Genomic DNA, 20,537 nt, shown 5'->3' on the forward strand with positions numbered 1-20,537 from the left:
ACCACAGAAATACAAAGGATCATGAGAGATTACTACAAGTGACTATATGCCAATAAAATGGACAACCTGGAAGAAATGGACAAATACTTAGAAAAGCACAACCTTCCAACACTGAAGCAGGAAGAAATAGAAAATATAAATAGACAAATCCCAAGGACTGAAATTGAAACTGTCATTAAATATCATACAACAAACAAAAGCCCAGGACCAGTTGGTTTCACAGGTGAATTCTATTAAACATTTAGAAAAGAGCTAACACTTATCCTTCTCAAATGCTTCCAAAATATAGCAGTGGGAGGAACACTCCCAAATTCATTCTACGAGGCCACCATCACCCTGATACCAAAACCAGACAAAGATGTCACAAAAAAAGAAAACTACAGGCCAATATCACTGATGAGTATAGATACAAAAATCCTCAACAAAACACTAGCAAACAGAATCCAACAACACATTAAAAGGATCATACATCATGATCAAGTGGGGTTTATCCCAGGAGTGCAAGGATTCTTCAATATAAACTAATCAATCGATGTGATAAACCATATTAACAAATTGAGGGATAAAAAACATATGATCATCTCAATAGATGCAGAAAAAGTTTTCAAAATAATTCATCAACAATTTATGATAAAAACTCTCCAGAAAGTAGCCATAGAGGAAACCTACTTCAACATAAGAAAGGTCATATATGACAAACCCACAGCCAATGTCATTCTCAGTGGTGAAAAATGGAAACTATTTCCTCTAAGATCAGGAGCAAGACAAGGTTGCCCAAACTCACCACTATTATTCAACATAGTTTTAGATGTTTTAGCCTTGGCAATCAGAGAAGAAATAGAAATAAAATGATAATCCAAATCGGAAGAGCAGAGGTAAAACTCTCACTGCTTGCAGGTGACATGATACTATATATAGAGAATCCTAAAGATGCTACCAGAAAACTACTAGAGTAATCAATGAATTTGGTAAAGTAGCAGGATGCAAAATTAATGCACAGAAATCTCTTGCATTTCTGTACACTAACGATGAAAAATCTGAAAGAGAAATTAAGGAAACACTCCCATTTACCATTACAAAAATAATAAAATACTTAGGAATAAACCTACCTAAGGAGACAAAAGACCTGTGTGCAGCAAACTATAAGACACTGATGAAAGAAATTATAGATGATACGAACAGATGGAGAGATATACCATGTTCTTGGATTGGAAGAATCAACATTGTGAAAGTGACTAAACAAGATGAAAATATAACCCTCAGAATGGGAGAAAATATCTGCAAATGAACCAACTGACAAAGGATTCATCTCTAAAATATATAAGCAGCTCATGCAGCTCAATATATAAAAAAACCCAAACCACCCAAATATTTTAAAAAAGCCAAACCACCCAATCAAAAAATGGGTAGAAGACCTAAATAGACGTTTCTGCAAAGAAGATATGCAGATTGCCAACAAACACATGAAAGGATGCTCAACATCACTAATCATTAGAAAAATGCCAATTAAAACTGCAGTGAGGTATCCCCTCACACCAGTCAGAATGGCAATCATCAAAAAATCTACAAAGAATAAATGCTGGAGAGGGTGTGGAGAGAACAGCACTCTCTTGCACTCTTGGTGGGAATGTAAACTGATACAACCACTATGGACAACAGTATGGATGTTCCTTAAAAATACTAAAACTAGAACCACCATATCACCCAGAAATCCCACTTCTGGGCGTATACCCTGCAAAAACCATAAATCAAAACCAGACATGTACCACAGTGTTCATTGAAAGCACTATTTACAGTAGCCAGGACATGGAAGAAGACTAAGTGTGCTTCCATGTCCTGGCTACTGAATGGATAAAGAAGATATGGCATATATATGCAATGGAATATTAGCCATAAAAAGAAACAAAATTGAGCTGTTCATAGTAACCTGGATGGACCTAGAGTCTGTCATACAGAGTGAAGTAAGTCAGAAAGACAAAAAGAAATACCGTGTGCTAACACATATATATATGGAATCAAAAAAAGAAAAAGAAAAAAAAAAAGGTTCTGATGAACCTAGTGGCAGGACAGGAATAAAGACGTAGACATAGAGAAAGGACTTGAGGACACACAAAGGGGAAGAGTAAGGTGGGACAAAATGATAGATTAGCATTGACATATATACACTACCAAATGTAAAATAGATAGCTAGTGGGAAGTAACTGCATAGCATAGGGAGATCAGTTCGGTGCTTAGTGACCACCTAGAGGAGTGGGATAGGGAGGGTGGGAGGGATATGCAAGAGGGAGGGAATATAAGGATATATGTATACATATAGCTGATTTGCTTTGTTATACAGCAAAAAGTAACACACAATTGTAAAGCAATTATACTCCAATAAATATGTTTAAAAAAAAGATATGTGTTGAAAGAATTATTAAAAATCTATCATTTTCTAAAATATCACTAAAATTATAATACTATTGAAAAATGTTGTTGGCATGAACATCCTTCATTTTTTAAACAGAAGTATATGGGAGAGGAAGGAACCTAGTGCATCCTTTCCCCATTGTCACCCTCCTTACATAAAAACTTACATCTTTTACCCATTGGAAATATATTTATTCTCTATGATGAAAATGCTTATTTATTTAGTAGTTCTATATTTGAAATATTGAAAGAGTAACTTATACAGTGCTCTGGAATACTATTATAGGAGAGTCATCTATTTTTAAATATGTTATTCTTTCAAAATTTCCTATGCAGCTTAGCTTGCTTTTAAAACTATTGAAATCTTATATGATTAACGTAGCAGGTTAAAGGAAAAAATAGTGGGGAATAAGGACAACTGACCAACTACTTAGAAGAAAAGTAGCAGAGCAAATAGAGGGGTATACAAATATAACACTGTTTTAATAACTTCAAATTTATTTGTTTTAAATAGGTAATGTAGAAAATTACACTAGAACAATGGAGTTCTTCTAGAAGACTAGGAAAAACAACTCTAAAGTATCTGCTAAAAGCACCAAGAAATTTTTAAGAAATCTTTTATCTGAGTGTAGTAATATCTATCTTTTGAGAAACAGAAACAGAAAGTTGTAACAATGGCATAAAATAAAATAAAACAATAATAAAATAATAAATTGTGTAAAATAATTACCAATGATTAAAAAAGATCAAAATTGAAAATATTACTTAACCTTCTTATGAAACTATTGAAATAAACAAATCTATGTTTAGAGACAAATCTATGTCTTCATTAAAATTTAAGGGGAATAGACTTTGGTATCTGGCCTCTTAGTTATCCCAACCATCACTCCAGTGAAAGCACATTTGGAATTCCAAATAAAATTATACTGGTATAATTTTGAACGTATAGCTGACTTTGTAACAAAGTAAGGATAATCCTAGATATGTACGTTGAAAAACATTTGCATATATGCACAAGGTAACATCACTAACAATAATTTCAGAATTTTACACAATATTGAAAATGGAAAACGACCTAAATACATGTTAACTCAGGAGAATAGATTAGGATAAACAGATTAGTATTGGAGTAGTATAAGAATATAAATGAGAAAGTCAATTTCAGAATGATATATACAATGTCATATAAATTTATTTATAGTTTAAAATGTACAAAATAGTATTATATAATATTTGACAATAATTTTTAAGTAGAAAATAACAAAGATATGCATAGGAATGATATAATCTCAGGACATGATTGTAAGCACTCTTTGAGGGTAATTAGAGAAAGAGAATGTAATTGCAATGTCACATGCAAGTCTTTATTTCTCATCCTTTTTTTATCTAAAATATGTTATATAATAATAAAAAATGATAAACGAAATAAATACAATTAGCTTTCAAGTCAAATTAAATTTTCAAATGTACAAAAAATCAAATATACAAGGAATGGAAATGATGAAAGGATAAACATGCAGGAAATATCTATAACAGAAAATTAACATAATTAATGAGTTTGACCTCCTTGACAATCTAAAAAAATTACCAGTTTGTTTTCATTTACATACTTATAATTCTAAAACTATTTTACAGCAACATATGGGTAGAATCTTTTTTGGCAAAGACCGAAATTAAGGGGCTGTTACGTTTATAGATTCATAGAAATGGATCTGAAAGACACCTGAAAGATCACTCTTTTTCCTTTAAATGTACATATATATTGAGGCTCAGTTACAGGTATTTTTCTTCCTTAAATTTTGACGTGTCAGGGCTGAGTTCAGTTTTTGGTTTGTTTATCCTCTCCACTAAGCCATGAGCCATAAATGTTTTTGTGCTTTATTTCCAGCAATGCACAATTATCATGTGCTACAACATGAATGCTCTGTTTATGTGTGTTTGTGAGAAGGTAAAATAAATCTGTTTTGTTTAAAGGGAACTTCTGCTTAAATTACATAGGCCCAGAGCTTTAACATACTTCTTTTTCTTTCATTATAGTGATACTCTAAATTGAATTGTGAAAAACAAACCCTAACGAATGAGATTTACTTAAAGAAAGATATATAATAAAATGGTAGATTTTTCAATTTATTCTTGTTACTATCTATCTTAATGAAAACTGAGTGATAATTTTGATGCATTTTAAAAGGAAATAGCCTATTGATATGTTGTATATAATGCCAGGATTAGAGTGTACTTTATATAGCACTTAAAATCTCTGAATTTTTATTGTCTACTTGTATTATTACTATTAATATTACAGGCTCACCCATTACTATTGATATTACCAGCTCATCCTCCTTTGTCATCTTCCCTAAATACTAACTTCACATACATGGTGTGAAAAAGCATTTGCAGCTTCATGAGCAGATAGAAAAGAGAGAGAGACTTGTAAATAGTAACTGGTACAAGGTGTTTTTATTTTCCTCCCCCAAGGTCTTAGAGTCAATCTTAATTATAGGTAGTTCAAGTAATATGACTAATTTCAATTACAAATTAGTTGAATTGTGATGTCTGCTAAAGGTTTTTTAAGATTAAGTAATGTAATATTGGACTTCTTATCACAATAATTAATAGACATGAAAACTGGAACTTAGCCCAGAGCTTCTTAAACTTAAGCCCCATGACCACTGTCTACTTTAAAAATCATGCATATTTTCAGCAGGATGAGTCCCAGTAACAGGAGGGAAAAAAAACTGTCAATTGTTAAGAATAAGTATATTAAAAATAAGAATGAGGAGATCCATGTATCTTTTAAGGACTAATTTTAGAATATTGGTAGTCAAAATGAACTCAGAGTGATGCTTACAAAATATTAATAGTGTTTACATAAATCATATATTCTAATGGCTAATCACAGCTACTTGTCAGAAAATAATATAAAAACCTAATCAAGGATATATTTTATTTTTCTGAGATACTTTTATGGTCCTAACAGTAAATCTAAATGATCAAAGCATTTCAAGGTTCACAATTTAGAAATCAGCAACCATAAAACATCCTTTACTTCAAACTGAAGACGGACTAGCCCCTACAATTTAAGATTAGATCCAACAGTTGTATTGTAGAGAGATATGTTTTGCACTTTTCTCTGTTAATAAGACATTATCCAAGTTTTGTGGGAGCATGACAGCAGACTCAATAACTCACTGTAAGGTATTCATCTCTAGGGAGCCAATTACCTCCATCTCATTGTTAGATTGTGATGAGAACACTTAAAACATGGATATTGAGATCAACTCATTCCATTTAGTCCATAAAATGATAGCAAGTCATATTTCAAAAGAATAGCTTTTTGAAGTGAGTCAGTAATGAAACAGAAAAATCTATAAGCTAAACCACACATTTGCTTCAGAAATTAAATTTCATGTAAAATAGATGAACATATGCTCATGTCAGTACATTAATGTTTTTGATATTTTTCATACTTCAAATTGCCCCTGTAAATACAATTTTTACATATTAGAATTCAATGCAGTTACTGGAAGTGGTTGAAGGAGTGCAAGTGTTTGAAAATAGCTTTAAAAGAACTCTGCACATGATAGTGGGCTAAGCAGTGTACAGATCAAGTTCTAGGGAAATGATCTATAGTTTTGAGAAAGTATGACATAAATCATGTTATACTATAAAGGATTCATCTTCTTAAAACAACAACAACAAAATTGTACTTGTGACTACCCTGTTTAATATCATGCAAATTTACCTAGAATATAATCTATAGTTGTTGCTATAGCACTCAGGGCCTATTTAAGCTCAATAGGTCAATCTCTCCACCTTCATTTTCCATTTTACTTACTGTGATTCTGTAACATAGATCTTTCATGTCCGTAATGTGTCATTCTATGTCTTGCTTCCAGGGTTTTGTACCTACTGTTCAACTTGCAAAAACCACTTTCTCTTCTCCATCCTTTGGTGTTTTCTCTCCTGATTCTTCAAAGGATCTCACATCTCTAATTATATTCTATTTTCCTGAAGAAACTTCCACCGCTCCCAGATAATCTGTCAGTTAGTTTAGTATTTCTGTATAGATCATATTTGAATTTTTAATCCTTTCTATCTTTGGAATTATTTTTATTTTTATATTGGACTACAATTGATATATAATGTTGTGTTAACTTCAGGTGTACAGAAAAGTGATTCAGTTATACATAATTCTTTTTTTTTCAAATTCTTTTCCCATTTAGCTTATTACAGAATACTGAGCAGATTTTCTATGCTATACAGTAGGTCTTTGTTGTTTATCTATTTTAACTATAGTACTGTGTATATGTCAATCCCAAACTCCCAATTTATTCCTCCCTTCACTTTTCCCCTTTGGTAACCATAAGTTTGTTTTCTAAGTCTGTGAGTCTGTTTCTGTTTTGTAAATAAGTTCATTTGTATCATTTTTTTAGATTCCACATATAAGCAATATCATATGATATTTGTTTTTCTCTGTCTGACTTATTTCATTTAGTATGATAATCTCCAGGTCCATCCATGTTGCTGTAAATGACATTATTTTGTTCTTTTTAATGGCTGAGTAATATTCCATTGCATATATGTACCACATATTCTTTATCCATTCATCTGTCAATGGACATTTAGGTTGCCTCCACATCTTGGCTATTGTAAACAGCACTGCAATGAATATCGGAGTGCATGTATTCTTTCAAACCATGGTTTTCTCCAGATATACACCCAGGAGTGAGAATGCTGGATCTTATGGTAGCTCTATTTTTAGTTTTTTAAGGAACCACCTTACTGTTCTCCATAGTGGCTGTACCAATTTACATTTTCACCAACATTGTAGGAAGGTTCCCTTTTCTCCCCACATTTATTGTTTGTAGACTTTTTAATCATGGCCATTCTGACTGGTGTGAGGTGGTATCTCATTGCAGCTTTGATTTGCATTTCTCTAATAATTAGTGATGTTGAACATCTTTTCATGTGTCTTTTGGCCATCTGTATGTCTTCTTTGGAGAAATGTCTATTTAGGTCTTCTGCCCTTTTTTTTTTTTTTTTTTTTTAGTTGTGTTGTTTTTTTTCTTGATATTGAGCTGCATGAGATGTTTGTAAATTTTGGAGATTAATCCTTTGCCAGTCGCATCGTTTGCAAATATTTTCTCCCATTCTGTGGGTTCCTTTTTCATTTTGTTTATGGTTTCCTTTGGTGTACAAAATCTTTTGAGTTTAAGTGTAGATGACACGATACTATATATAGAAAATCTTAAAGATGTTACCACAAAACTATTAGAGCTCATCAATGAATTCAGTAAAGTTGCAGGATACAAAATTAATACACAGACATCTGTTGCATTTCTATACACTAACAATGAAAGATCAGAAAGGGGAATTCAAGAAACAATCCCTTTACTATTGCATCAAAAAGAATACAATACCTAGGGATAAACCTACCTGTACTCTGAAAACTATAAGATGCTGATGAAAGAAATCAAAGATGCCACAAACAGATGGAAAGATATACCATGTTCTTGGACTGGAAGAAATAATATTGTGGAAATGACTATACTACCCAAGGTAATCTACAACTTCAATACAATCATGAAATTACCACTGGCATTTTTCACAGAACTAGAACCAAAAAATATTTTAAATTTGTGTGGAGACACAAAAGATCCCAAATAGCTGAAGCAATCTTGAGAAAGTTAAACAGAGATGGATGGTTCAGGCTCCCTGACTTCAGACTATACTACAAAGCTACAGTAATCAAAACAGTATGGCACTGGTACAGAAACAAAAAAATGTAGATCTATGGAACAGGATAGAAAGCCCACACATAAAATCACACATCTATGGTCAATTAGTCTATCACAAAGGAGGCAAGACTATACAATGGAGAAAAGACAGTCTCTTCAATAAAAGGTGCTGGAAAAACTGGACGGGTACATGTAAAAGAATGAAATAAGAACATTCTATAACACCATACACAAAAATAAACTCAAAATGGATTAAAGACCTAAATGTAAGGTCGGATACTATAAAACTCTTAGGGAGAAACATAGAAAGAACACTATTTGACATAAATCACAGCAATATTTTTTTTTTGATCCGTCTCCTAGAGTAATGGAAATAAAAAACAAATAAACAAATGGGACCTAATTATCTTTGGAATTCTTATTTCTAGACAAGAATGTAAACATCATGAAGGCAAGCACTATATACATTTCACTCTTCATTTCCTAAACCCTAACATATTCTTTGGTATATAGTAGAGACTCAGCAGATATCAGCTGATTTAATGAATATATGAGTAAACAAATGTTAACTTAAAATGTATAAATAATAGTAATAATTCTGTAGGCATAGTCTTCTAAGAGAGTTCTAGTGATTCCTGCCTCCTGGTAGTCATGCCCATGTATTATTACCACTCCTCTTGAATGTGAGTTGGACCTAGTGACTTACTTCTAACCAAAAGAATGTGGCAAAGATGATGGGGTGTTACTTCCATGTTTAGAAAAAAAAAAGAAGATACTGTTAACAGACTCTGTCCTTTGCTGATTTTGATGAAGCAAGCTGCCATGTTGAAACAAGATGCTCATGTGAAAAGAAACTGCAGGTTGTCTCTGTCTGACAGCCAAGAAGAAACTGATACTCTCAGTCTAATATATTTTGAGTAAATAAATACTGGCAGCAGATACATAAGTGAGTTTAAGAGTTGCTTACTCCCCAGTTGAACTTTTAGCAGTCCCAGCCCCAATTTACACCTTGATTGCAGTCTGGTGAGAAACCTGAAACAGAAGATCCAGTTAAGCCATGCCTGGATTCATGATCAACAGAAGTGGTGAAATAATAAAAGTATGTGGTTTTAAGCCTCTAAATTTTGATAACTGTAGGTAACAAAGACATATTTTGACTGTCAGAGAATCTTCAAGGAAGAAACATTCACCATTATGAAGAGGAACAAATGACAGTGAAGATGCATAGACGCCCAGAAAAATGGGGAAGAATGATAGCTTTGTATGAAAAGCTAGGGTAACTTCTGTTTTTGATTAACAATTCCTTTATATTATTGGACTGCATTTCTTGGCCTTAAGTATCAATAACATTTTGTGTTTTTTGGTATATAAATTCCTGCTTTATCATTTATTGAAAATAAATTAACTTTGATAACACAATGTGCCCATTTATGCAATTGAAAATACAGGCAATTTTAAGTGATTAAGTAAGGAAAATAAGAGAGAAGTTATGCATATTTGGGATGGGTTATTTTTGAGGATTATAAAGAAAAAAATGTTGCCTGCCATTACAGTTCTACAGGAATCAAGCCATTAGCCACTGCAGTCACCCACAGATAGTGCACCTGAGGGGAATTCAGGATGGAGAAAAACAGGAAACATTCGTACTTGGCTTATACCAGCCCCTAGATAATTAAGATACATATCTAAAGAAAAAAAAATTCAATGACCCCAGATTCTTGCATCTTCCCATACATAGAAAATCATTAAAATTATTAACTTGAGATCTGCTCTTTGTGATTAGCAGTAAGTCTTTATGCTTGACTACTTGTTTTCCAGTGAAAAAAGTTCATATATATTCTGGCTCCTCCCTTGCCTATTCAGAGCTGTTCCTCAGAGCTATCTGAGAGGTTATTTCCAGGGCTATAGTCCTCAGTAGAATCCCTGAATCAACTTAAGTCACAACTTTTCTTTCAGTGGACAACTTTAAGATATAACTGGAGCTAGTTCAGAAACAGAAGTCAGATTTAAGAAGAAAAAAAGATGATGGTATATAACGAATAAAATTCAGAATGATGAGGTAGTGGTGCTTGTTGAGGAGACAAGGAAGTGATTCTAATTATTTAACTTACAGGATAAATAAAATCAATACAGTGGTAATTTAGTTGATTAAGCATCACTTTCCATTTTAATGTTTTATGTAGCTCAAATTAGCCATGTATTAGATCGTTTGCATGCTTAGAAAGAAAACTCAAATTGACTCAGCTTAAAAATCAGAGGGATAAGAATTTCTATAAGAATTTTACTTAGTATGAATTTTTTTTTTTTTTTTTTTTTTTTTTTTTGCGGGACATGGGCCTCTCACTGCTGTGGCCTCCCCCGTTGCGGAGTGCAGGCTCCGGACGCGCAGGTTCAGTGGCCATGGCTCATGGGCCCAGCCACTCCGTGGCATGTGTGATCTTACTGGACCGGGGCACGAACCCGTGTCCCCTGCATCGGCAGCAGACTCTCAACCACTGTGCTACCAGGGAAGCCCAGTATTAAACAATTTTACTGAACATAATCTGAGGATTGGAGGTGGACCTCAGAGATCACTTTAACCAGTGGCTTGAATAATCTAAACTGTATCTCAGGCCCCTGTCTCTGATTCTTTTCTCTTCTCTTCTTAGTACGATTTTCTCTAATTGAAGGCTTTCTCCATGGAGCAGGAAGTGTGGCTACAAGAATATGATAATTTTATATTCTACACTTCCTAGCACCACCACTAAGGATGCCTGACGTACTCAAACTCAATTCAAGGGTCCAAAAGGAAGACACTTTTTTTTTTCTTTTTGTGACCACACCAAGTGGCATGTGGGATCCTAGTTCCCCGACCAGGGGTCGAACCCTCACCACCCCCTGCATTGGAAGTGCAGAGTCTTAACGACTAGACCACCAGGGCAGTCCAGAAGACACTCTTGAAATGACTAAGGTGTACATACTTGGACTAGTCATCAATCATATTGTGTAAACACAACATCAGTGGTGGCCATAGGAGTGGAGGATATGAGAGTTCGTATAAAGATGTAATTCTATATTAGAAATAGCACAAAATGCATAGACAACAAAAGGAAGAAAAATAGATGAATTGGACTTCATCAAAATTTAAACTTTTTTTATATTAAAAGACATTGTTGAGAAATAAAAAGACAATGTACAGATAGGAGAAAATATTTGTAAATCACAAATCTTGTAAGGGTCTAGTATCTAAAATATATAAAGAACTACTACAACTCAAAAGCAAAAAGGTAAACAACACAATTATTAAAAACTGCAACAATGACTAGAACAGAAAATTTTCTAAAGAAGATATACAAATGGCCAACAAGCACATGAAAAGATGTTCAACATCATTAGTCATTAGAAAAATGCAAGTCAAAATCACAATGAGATATCACTTCACAATGAAGTGGTAATCATTATCATCTTCATCATCATCAGAAAATAACTAGTGTAAGCATGGATGTGAAAAATTGGAACCCTGTATTTTGCTTGGTTGGAATGTAAAATTGTGAAATCACTATGGAAAACAGTTTGGCATTTCCTCTAAAAGTTAGAATAGAATTGCTATATGACACACTATTTCCACTACTAGATATATACACAAAATAATTAAAAACAGGTATTCAAACAATAATTTTATACAAATTTTCATGGAAGCAGTAATCACCATAGCCAAAATGTAATATCAGGTCAAGTGTCCATCAAGTGATGAATGGGTCAACGATAGTGGTATACATATACAATAAAATATTATTCTGTCAAGAAAAGAAATAAAGTCCTGCTATGCTACAATGTGGACAAGCTATAAAAAAAAATCTAAATAATAGAAGCCACAACATGTCACATATTGTAGGATTCCATTTCTATGAAACTTCCAGAAGGAGTACATCCACAGAAACATAAGGCAGACAAAGAGTTTCCATGAGATGGGTGAAGGGGAAATGAGTAATTACTGCTTAGTATATACAGGGTTTCCTTTTGGGAGATGAAGATGTCTTGGAACTCGAAGAGGTGATGTTTGCACAACATTGTGAATGTACTAAATGCAAGGAAAAAGTATACCTTAAAATGGTTAATAGATAATTTTTTATTACATGAATTTTGCCTCAAAAATTTAAAAAAGAAATGTGAAAACTGTCACACATATATGTAATAACAAACATATTCTGGTAATTAAGTTCATTAACTCTTTAACTATTTGGACATAATCTAAATTATAAAGTGAAAAAATATTTATATACAAGCACACACACACTTATGTTCATGTTTGAAATCAAATAATACATATATATATTTTTTATTGTGCATTTTGCTATAAGGTATATATATTTCATCTCAATTAAAAAATAGTATAAGAAGAGTAATGTTATTCTATTTAAGTACACAGGCCTATGTTCAAAAACCATATCCCTAATTCTAAGCATCTATTTATATTTGGCTGTTCTTAATCACAGGTTAATGGCAAAAGGGAGACAGGTATATGACTCAAATCCATATGGCTAATTAGATACAAAATCTAACCAGATTCTAAAGTGGATCACTCAGTACATTACATGATCAAAGCCATGATCAAAGAATATAGTTATAACAGACACTCTGTGCTCCCCAGATACCCTCAGATCCATTTGCCTATGCTGTGTGTCTGTTCCCCAGCTTCCAAAGACTTCACCCATGACATTTTCCAGAATTCTTTGCAAACAGTTAGAGGGTTTGGGGGCTTATGATACCTTCGCCTCCAAATGGTCCCCCTCTACCTGCTTTCTCAGGTAACCTTTAACCAAGGTTAGAATAGTGTAGGGAAATGAAAGCTAGTTTTGTTGCCTATAGCTGGGATAATCTCAAAGGTATAAAATTTATGCTCCAGAGTTCTCCATGAAATCAGATTCAGATGGAACATTATAAGAAACATCATAGCTTGGCTTCTTCCTTCTTCTTTGCCCTACTTTTCTTCCTTGAGGATTACTCTTGGGAATAGTTTCTTAATACATCACTTGCATTCTCTTGTTTTGTTTTTGAGAAATTCAAAAACAAGGATGGAAACTAATTCTTAGAAAATAGAAAGATATTTTTTTCAGCTTTTTTAATCCTATAGATCTGCAAAGGAAGAAAAAATGGACAAATTTCTGCAAAAGAAAGGTTTAAGGAGGGAATAGTAATAATTCTGACTTAACCAATAGGCATAGCATTGCTTTAAAAGGTAGAAAGATGTTTATTCCCCCCCTGAAATGATGTCATTCCCAGATGTTTTATAGACATATTTTATTAAACTTATAAAATATGTATCATTGTGTTACTTAAACTTTTAAATAACATGAAAGTCAATAGGCCTTAAAAATGTTTGGGAAAAAAAAATGTCCTAACTCTAATACCAATGAGATATAGATCTTACAAAACACAAAAACTGTAGATCAATCTTATTTGGCAGCAGAAACCAACATTTTAAATAAAATATTAGCAGGCAGATACAACTCATTATTTAAAAAAGGAAGATATAATAAAACAGTGGAGTTTTTATTGCAGAAATAACTATTTTAAAATTAGGAAATATATTAATGTATTAAATTAAATCAGTGAAGGAAAGGAGAAAATCCTGGTTGTATTGATATATGTTTGATAAAATTCTACATCCATTTTAAAGAAAAACAAAAACATTTTATCTAACTGGAACAAATTCCTAAACTTGAATAAGATTGTATCTGAAACTAATAATAAAGACACTACACAGGTGAGCAATTAAAAGTTTTCCCTCGAAGTCAGAAAAAAGGAAGAATTACTACCTATCAAAATTATTATTCAATGTAGTTTGGGGATTAAGAGATTGAGTAATGTAAATATTCCAAAAATAAGGAAAAAATTATATATGAATATTGGAGAATTAGAAAAGTAAATTACAATTATTTGTAGGTAATTTTTATCCAGAAAACCCAAGAGAATCAACTGAAACACTCATTAGAACTGATGGAAGAGATTACTATATAACAGGTCAAATAAAAAATAGGTAAAAAAGAGATGCGGCATTTAATGTGTTAGGAAATATATTAGACAAAAACATTAAATATTAATACATAATAAGAAATGTAGGGAAGTGACATGACAAAACTTAATTATCTAAAGTTATAGAAAAGTTGGCATGTTGAACTGAAAATGTCGTTTTTTACATGGTTTTTGTTTGCTTATTCCTCCATATTAATTTTCAAAAGGATCATCAAGTTCTAAAACTGAAATTCCTGAGATTTTGATTAGCAGTTTATTGTAATACAAATTTTATTTGAAGAGGATCATGAAAGAAGCTAACAATCAAAGAAGCTGACAAAATATTTTATTTTCTGTACAGTAAATAACCAAGTGTATTTTAAGAGCCTGAGAAAAGGAGTAGAGTGTGTAAAATGGCTTATGAATTGGTCTTGTATATTAAATGTCAGGAAACTGCTTTGCACTGCTCATTCCAAAGGCATTGGATAGTTTTCTTTTTTTTTTCTTTTTATCAGAAATAATAGAAGTTGTCATAGACAGGGAAGAAAATGGGGCCCCAATGATAGAGCCTGCTACATAATAAAAGTTAAAATATGATTCTTTTCATTGTTTTCCTAGGCAGAAATTGGTACAAGCAACTGAAATCCCAAATCTAAATTTCCAGAAAGAACTGGACAAAATATTTTTGGAGTGAAAACATGTAAATGGGTGTAACCCACAGTTATTTGGAGAGGAAAATAAGCTACTATTAACAAGATAGTGTTTAGATAAATCTACATTATATCACAGTTTTATAAATTTTGATTCTTTATTCTGACACTCCATTCATAAAGTGTATTTAAAATACAGAACTATCATATTACTCCTTTTTATTACTTGTTTTCCACTGAGATACAAATGCAATATTTCATTTTCTGTTAGCAAGTTATTTAAAATGTACTTTTCCTTTTTTTTGCTTTTTGGCTTTCTCCTCTGAAAAATTAAATGTTGTAGGGAAGGAAATAATTGTTCTCTATGTTTCCTTTGTGCATAGATGTGGAACTAGGCACATTTTCCTTTGCAGTTAATATGATGGGAAAATTTTATGGCATTGTAGACTTTTTATTTTGCTACCAACAATTACCTATAAGCAGAAATCTACACTATGTTCGTGGATGATAATTGAATTGGGCAATAAGAAGATGTTGGTATGGAGAGGAGATTTTCTAATTAGTAAATATAATTGAATGTGATAAATCTATATTAATTTCAGCATGCAGAATAAACTGTTATTTAATTAACTTCTTACACATGCAAATTAAATTTTATTACATTAAATGTGACTACCAAAGATATACATATAACTTCAGATGCAAAAATTGCAACTGGAACAAAGTATATTTTTTCAAAAATTGCTTTTATGAGTAATGTAAAATCAAAGTAAACCAATGACACAAAAACATTTTGTTGAAATTTATATTAATTAACATACATTAATGACATATCTGATCACTGCTATGCTGGCAAAGTTTAACAACTGGTTCTCTGAGGAAAGAAATAATATATTTGTATTGTTTGCAGACTTTGTGGTGTAGCTACTCCCACCATGGTCAATTTCAAGATACCAACATGATATCACTGAGCATGGGGTTGGGAAGAGATACTCACAATGGACTCTCATGAGCCATTGCAAGCCAGCTCCAGCACACCACTGTCACTAATGATTATTTTATCATGATCAAATAATAGTTAATGAAGTTGTAGATATTATGTGCATAAAAGTTGTTAAATAAATACAAAGCAGTCAAAACATATAAGAATAACTCCCTAATGATTCAATCATAAAGAATGCATAATAAATCAAAAATGCATAAAGAATGCATAATAAAGAATGCATAATAAAGAATGCATAATAAATCAAAAACACTATACCGTTGTTAACTAATTCCAAAGCTCACTTAGACAAAATGTCACCAACTGTTATTGACTCCCAATGTATATATAGAAGATTGGAGCTCTCTTTACAATCTATATAAAGTTGTGTATAGCAATTAAATAGACAACTGGGTGAAAATAAAATACATCAGCAAGGGCTTCCCTGGTGGCGCAATGGTTGAGAATCCGCCTGCCAATGCAAGGGACACGGGTTTGAGCCCTGGTCCTGGAAGATCCCACATGCCGTGGAGCAACTAAGCGTGTTCTCCACAGCTACTGAGCCAGCGTGCCACAACTACTGAAGTCCGTATGCCTAGAGCCCATGCTCCGCAACAAGGGAGGGCACTGCAGTGAGAAGCTCGTGCAGAGCAACGTAGAGTAGCAATGAATATGCAACACAGCCAAAAAATAATAAATAAATAAAATTAATTAATTTATATAAAAAATACATCAGCAACATTGGCTAAGGGAGAATAAACATACCAGCAGAGTTGTAAGACATTGACTAAACTATCAAAATTCTTTCACAAATGACCAGCATTTTTTTTTAATAGTAATCTTTTATTTATTTATTTTTATATTTATTTTTGGCTGTGTTGCGTCTTTGTTTCTGTGCAAGGGCTTTCTCTAGTTGCGGCAACGGGGGCCACTCTTCATCGCGGTGCGCGGACCTCTTCACTATTGAGGCCTCTCTTGTTGTGGAGCACAGGCTGCAGACGCGCAGGCTCAGTAGTTGTGGCTCACGGGCCTGGTTGCTCCGCGGCATGTGGAATCTTCCCAGACCAGGGCTCGAACCCGTGTCCCCTGCATTAGCAGGCAGATTCTCAACCACTGTGCCACCAGGGAAGTCCTGACCAGCATTTTTAAGTCTACAGAATAGATTTCACTTAAGCTGTTGAAAGTGTTCCAAAAGGTAGAAATAAATGACTCTTGTGAGTTTTCATTATCAGATCTCTTACTTCCTATTCAGACTCCTCCTCTACCTTATTCCTTTCTGTTCCTTCTGCTTCATTCCACTCTGCTATGCACCCCTTTGGCTCTTTCTGCAATGTGTTAAGTCCCCTCCCATTTCTGGACCTTCAGTGATCTCCTGGCATCCTCACTCCTCATCATTTAGACATTATACACCTACCTCCTCTTACACCCATGCTATATTAATGTACCTCAAACCACTTCTCTTCTGAAATTGCATTATTTAACTTTTGCTTAGGTATTTATTATCTGTCTCTCTCAATATAGCATAAATTCCATGAGGACAAGTGAATTTGTTTTCTATTGCTGTGTAAGAAATTATTACACATAGTAGTTTAAAAGAACACAAATGTATTATCTCACAGTTTCCTTGGATCAGGATTCTGGGCAGTGTTTTCCTACATTCTCTGGGCAAGGTATCAACCAGGATAAAATCAAGGTGTTGACCAGAGCAATGATTTTATCAGAGAAGCTCAGCATCCTCTTCTAAGTTTACTAGGTGTTATTTTACTTCCCTGCAGTATAAGACTGAGGTCCCTGCTTTCTTACTTGCTGTCAAATGGGGTTATTCTCAGTTCTTAGAACCTTCATACCATTCCAAGGGCAGCTGGAGAATCTCTTCCTTCAGTCTGCTAAGACAAAATGCTATATAAGGTTACAGAACCATTAAAGTGACTATCTGTAGTATAATCAAAAGTATATTTGGTTTGTCCCTGGTTCCTGGCACAGAGCTTCTAAAACCCTTGGAGTTTCCTGAGTGATAGGAGGGTCTGTTGTATGTTAATGAGATGATTCAGGTGTGTATATGGGGGTAGAGGGAGCTGGATAGCTTCAGAGGGGGACTGGCTGCTAGAAAAACTAACCAGATGATTAGAGTGCTAGGACTTTCAGCTTCACTCCTCAACCTTTGGGGAAGGGAGAGTGGTTGGAGATTGCATTCAATCACCTACAGCCAGTGATTAAATCAATTATGCCTACATAATAAAAAATTAATCATAATAATAAATAAAAACCCTCAGAATGACAAGATTTGGGGAAGCTTCTGTGTTGGTGAACATATCTACTTGCTGAGACAGTAGGGCAATCTGACTCCTCTGGGACAGAAGCTCCTGTGCTGGAGACCCTTGCAGACCTTGCTCTATGTACCTCTTCATTTGGCTGTTCATTTGTATCTTTCATCATAAAACTGCAATCATAAATATAGTGATTTTCTAAGTTTTGTGAGTCAATCTAGCAAATAATTGAACCTGAGTCATCTGTGTGGGAACCCCCATATTTGTAATTGTCTGGGAAGAAGTGTGGGTCACCTGGGAACCACACTTGCAGCTGGCATCTCAGATGGGGCAATGTTATGGAACTGAGCTCTTAACTTCTGGGGTCTGCACTCAATTCCAAGTAGTTACTCTCAGAATTGAATTTAATTTTAATACACCCAGTTGATGTCAGAGGATTGGAGAATTGGTTGTTGTATGGAAAAATAAGCACTATCTCATTACCTTTGCCATATAATATAGCCTAATTAAGGGAGTGAGTATTCTGTCATAATGACTGGTCCCACCTGTAGGTCAAGGGCAGTCAATTTTACAGGACATGTACAGCAGGGGTAGGAATCAGGGAGCATCTTACAATTCTTCCAACAGCAGGGATGCTATTTGCCTAATGTCTAAAACAATGCTTGACACATATAAATGGTCCAGTGTAAAGTTGCTTCCTGAAAATGAATTTTCTTCATTTAGCTTATTGTTTATATAAACAAATCAATTTTATTTGAAAATAGTTAAAATATTGAAGTCATTTTATTGATACATAATACAGGTAGGCATTATCCACAATCAGATCAATGTTGCCCTTGTTTTATATTAGATTTTAGATGCTGATTTTACAAAAATGACCAAAGAATCACCTAGTTTTTTTTTTTAACCATTATCAAATTTTATGGTTGGTGACTTGAAACATACTTGGTTTCTGTACCCTGTCACCTTGTAACCATAGGGAATGGGAGATACCACATACAGATTGCCAATGCCTGTTTTCTATACTGTATAAATTCTCCTTTTCTAGCTGCTGTTGCACTTCAAAGATCTCAGATAGTCTATGGTTTGGGTAAGCATTTTTTTTTTCCTTTTTAAGGGAAATAGCTCCTGAGATACCAATTCACTTGAAAGTGAAACAGCTTTTGCATGCAGTAAACTCTCAAGTTCAAGGTTAAGAAATAAATATACATAAATGGAAACATTCTCAGAGATACATATGATTTAACCATTCACTAAAAATGTTTAATAGCTACAACATGGAAAAAATATGTATCTATTATATACACATACACACATGCACATATTATATATATATATATATTTTTCCATTTTATCTGGTCTTATTTGTACCTTCCTTTACAAAGGTACTGCATATTAAGGATTGATAGTTTAGGGTTGATGGTACTGCTGAGTGTTTCTGAGGATGTGAATCACCTTTAAACCTAAGGTATTGCTCTGAATATATGGACACTGACCCTGGGACTGAACCATAACTCAAATTTTCCGAGCCTCAACCACTGCTTCCAGTGACAAATGAAGCAGATTCTACAAACTGCCTCACACAAATAACGTTTTTGGATTGCTTGTTGTGTTTCCTTGCAGAGCTGAGACAACCATTTTTCTTCTAATCCTTAAGGACAAAAGTGCATTAGTCTTTCCACTTCTACTCCAATCAGTGCTATTTTTCATCTTGTGAGTAAAAGGTTTTGTGGAGTCTGTTGGTCATTATAACCACTGACTTATGAAAGCTTCAATGCAATTCAGAAATTCTATATTCTCCTGTAGCCTTTAATATCACACTTTGGCTGTCTGTACACAACAAGTTAGATGTTTCAGAATAAAGCTGTCTTAATCTTGTTATTACTTACCTTTATTATAACTAAATAAAAATAAATGTAACATGTGAATAGTTCTATATAGAAAAACAAAAATGTCAAGGAGTTTTATATATATATATATTATATGTAAATAAATGTTATAATTTTCTTATGAAGCAGCATACTACATTGTTTGAGAGGATGGACTACTAGGCAGTCTGGCTCCTGCATCCATCCTCTTAACAGTATGAAATGCATACTCATTTAAAACCCTAATTTAATATCTTATGTAACAAACACTATTCCAAGTATTATACTTTTGGAAATGAGACCAATTAACACCCTGTGAAATATTTATTGATATTAGTGCCATTTTGCAGAAGGAAAAACTGAATAGGGTGTGACTTGGAACTTGTAATATAATCATGCAGAGTGCCAATTAAAAAAAAAAAACCTTTATGATATATATCTACATTTTGTTATATATCACATTATTTTTAAATTCATTGAAAACATGTTCTAAAGAATGGCTATATACTCTATTTTGCTTAAATCATGGTTTGCATCCAAGATAAATGATTTATTGTGTAATTGATTATATATATATATAAAAATACGTGTGTGTGTATATACATATATATAGTTATTTTTCAAGGACC

The sequence above is a fragment of the Tursiops truncatus genome, chromosome 4 (genome assembly GCF_011762595.2).
Source record: "Tursiops truncatus isolate mTurTru1 chromosome 4, mTurTru1.mat.Y, whole genome shotgun sequence".
Taxonomy (NCBI): domain Eukaryota; kingdom Metazoa; phylum Chordata; class Mammalia; order Artiodactyla; family Delphinidae; genus Tursiops; species Tursiops truncatus.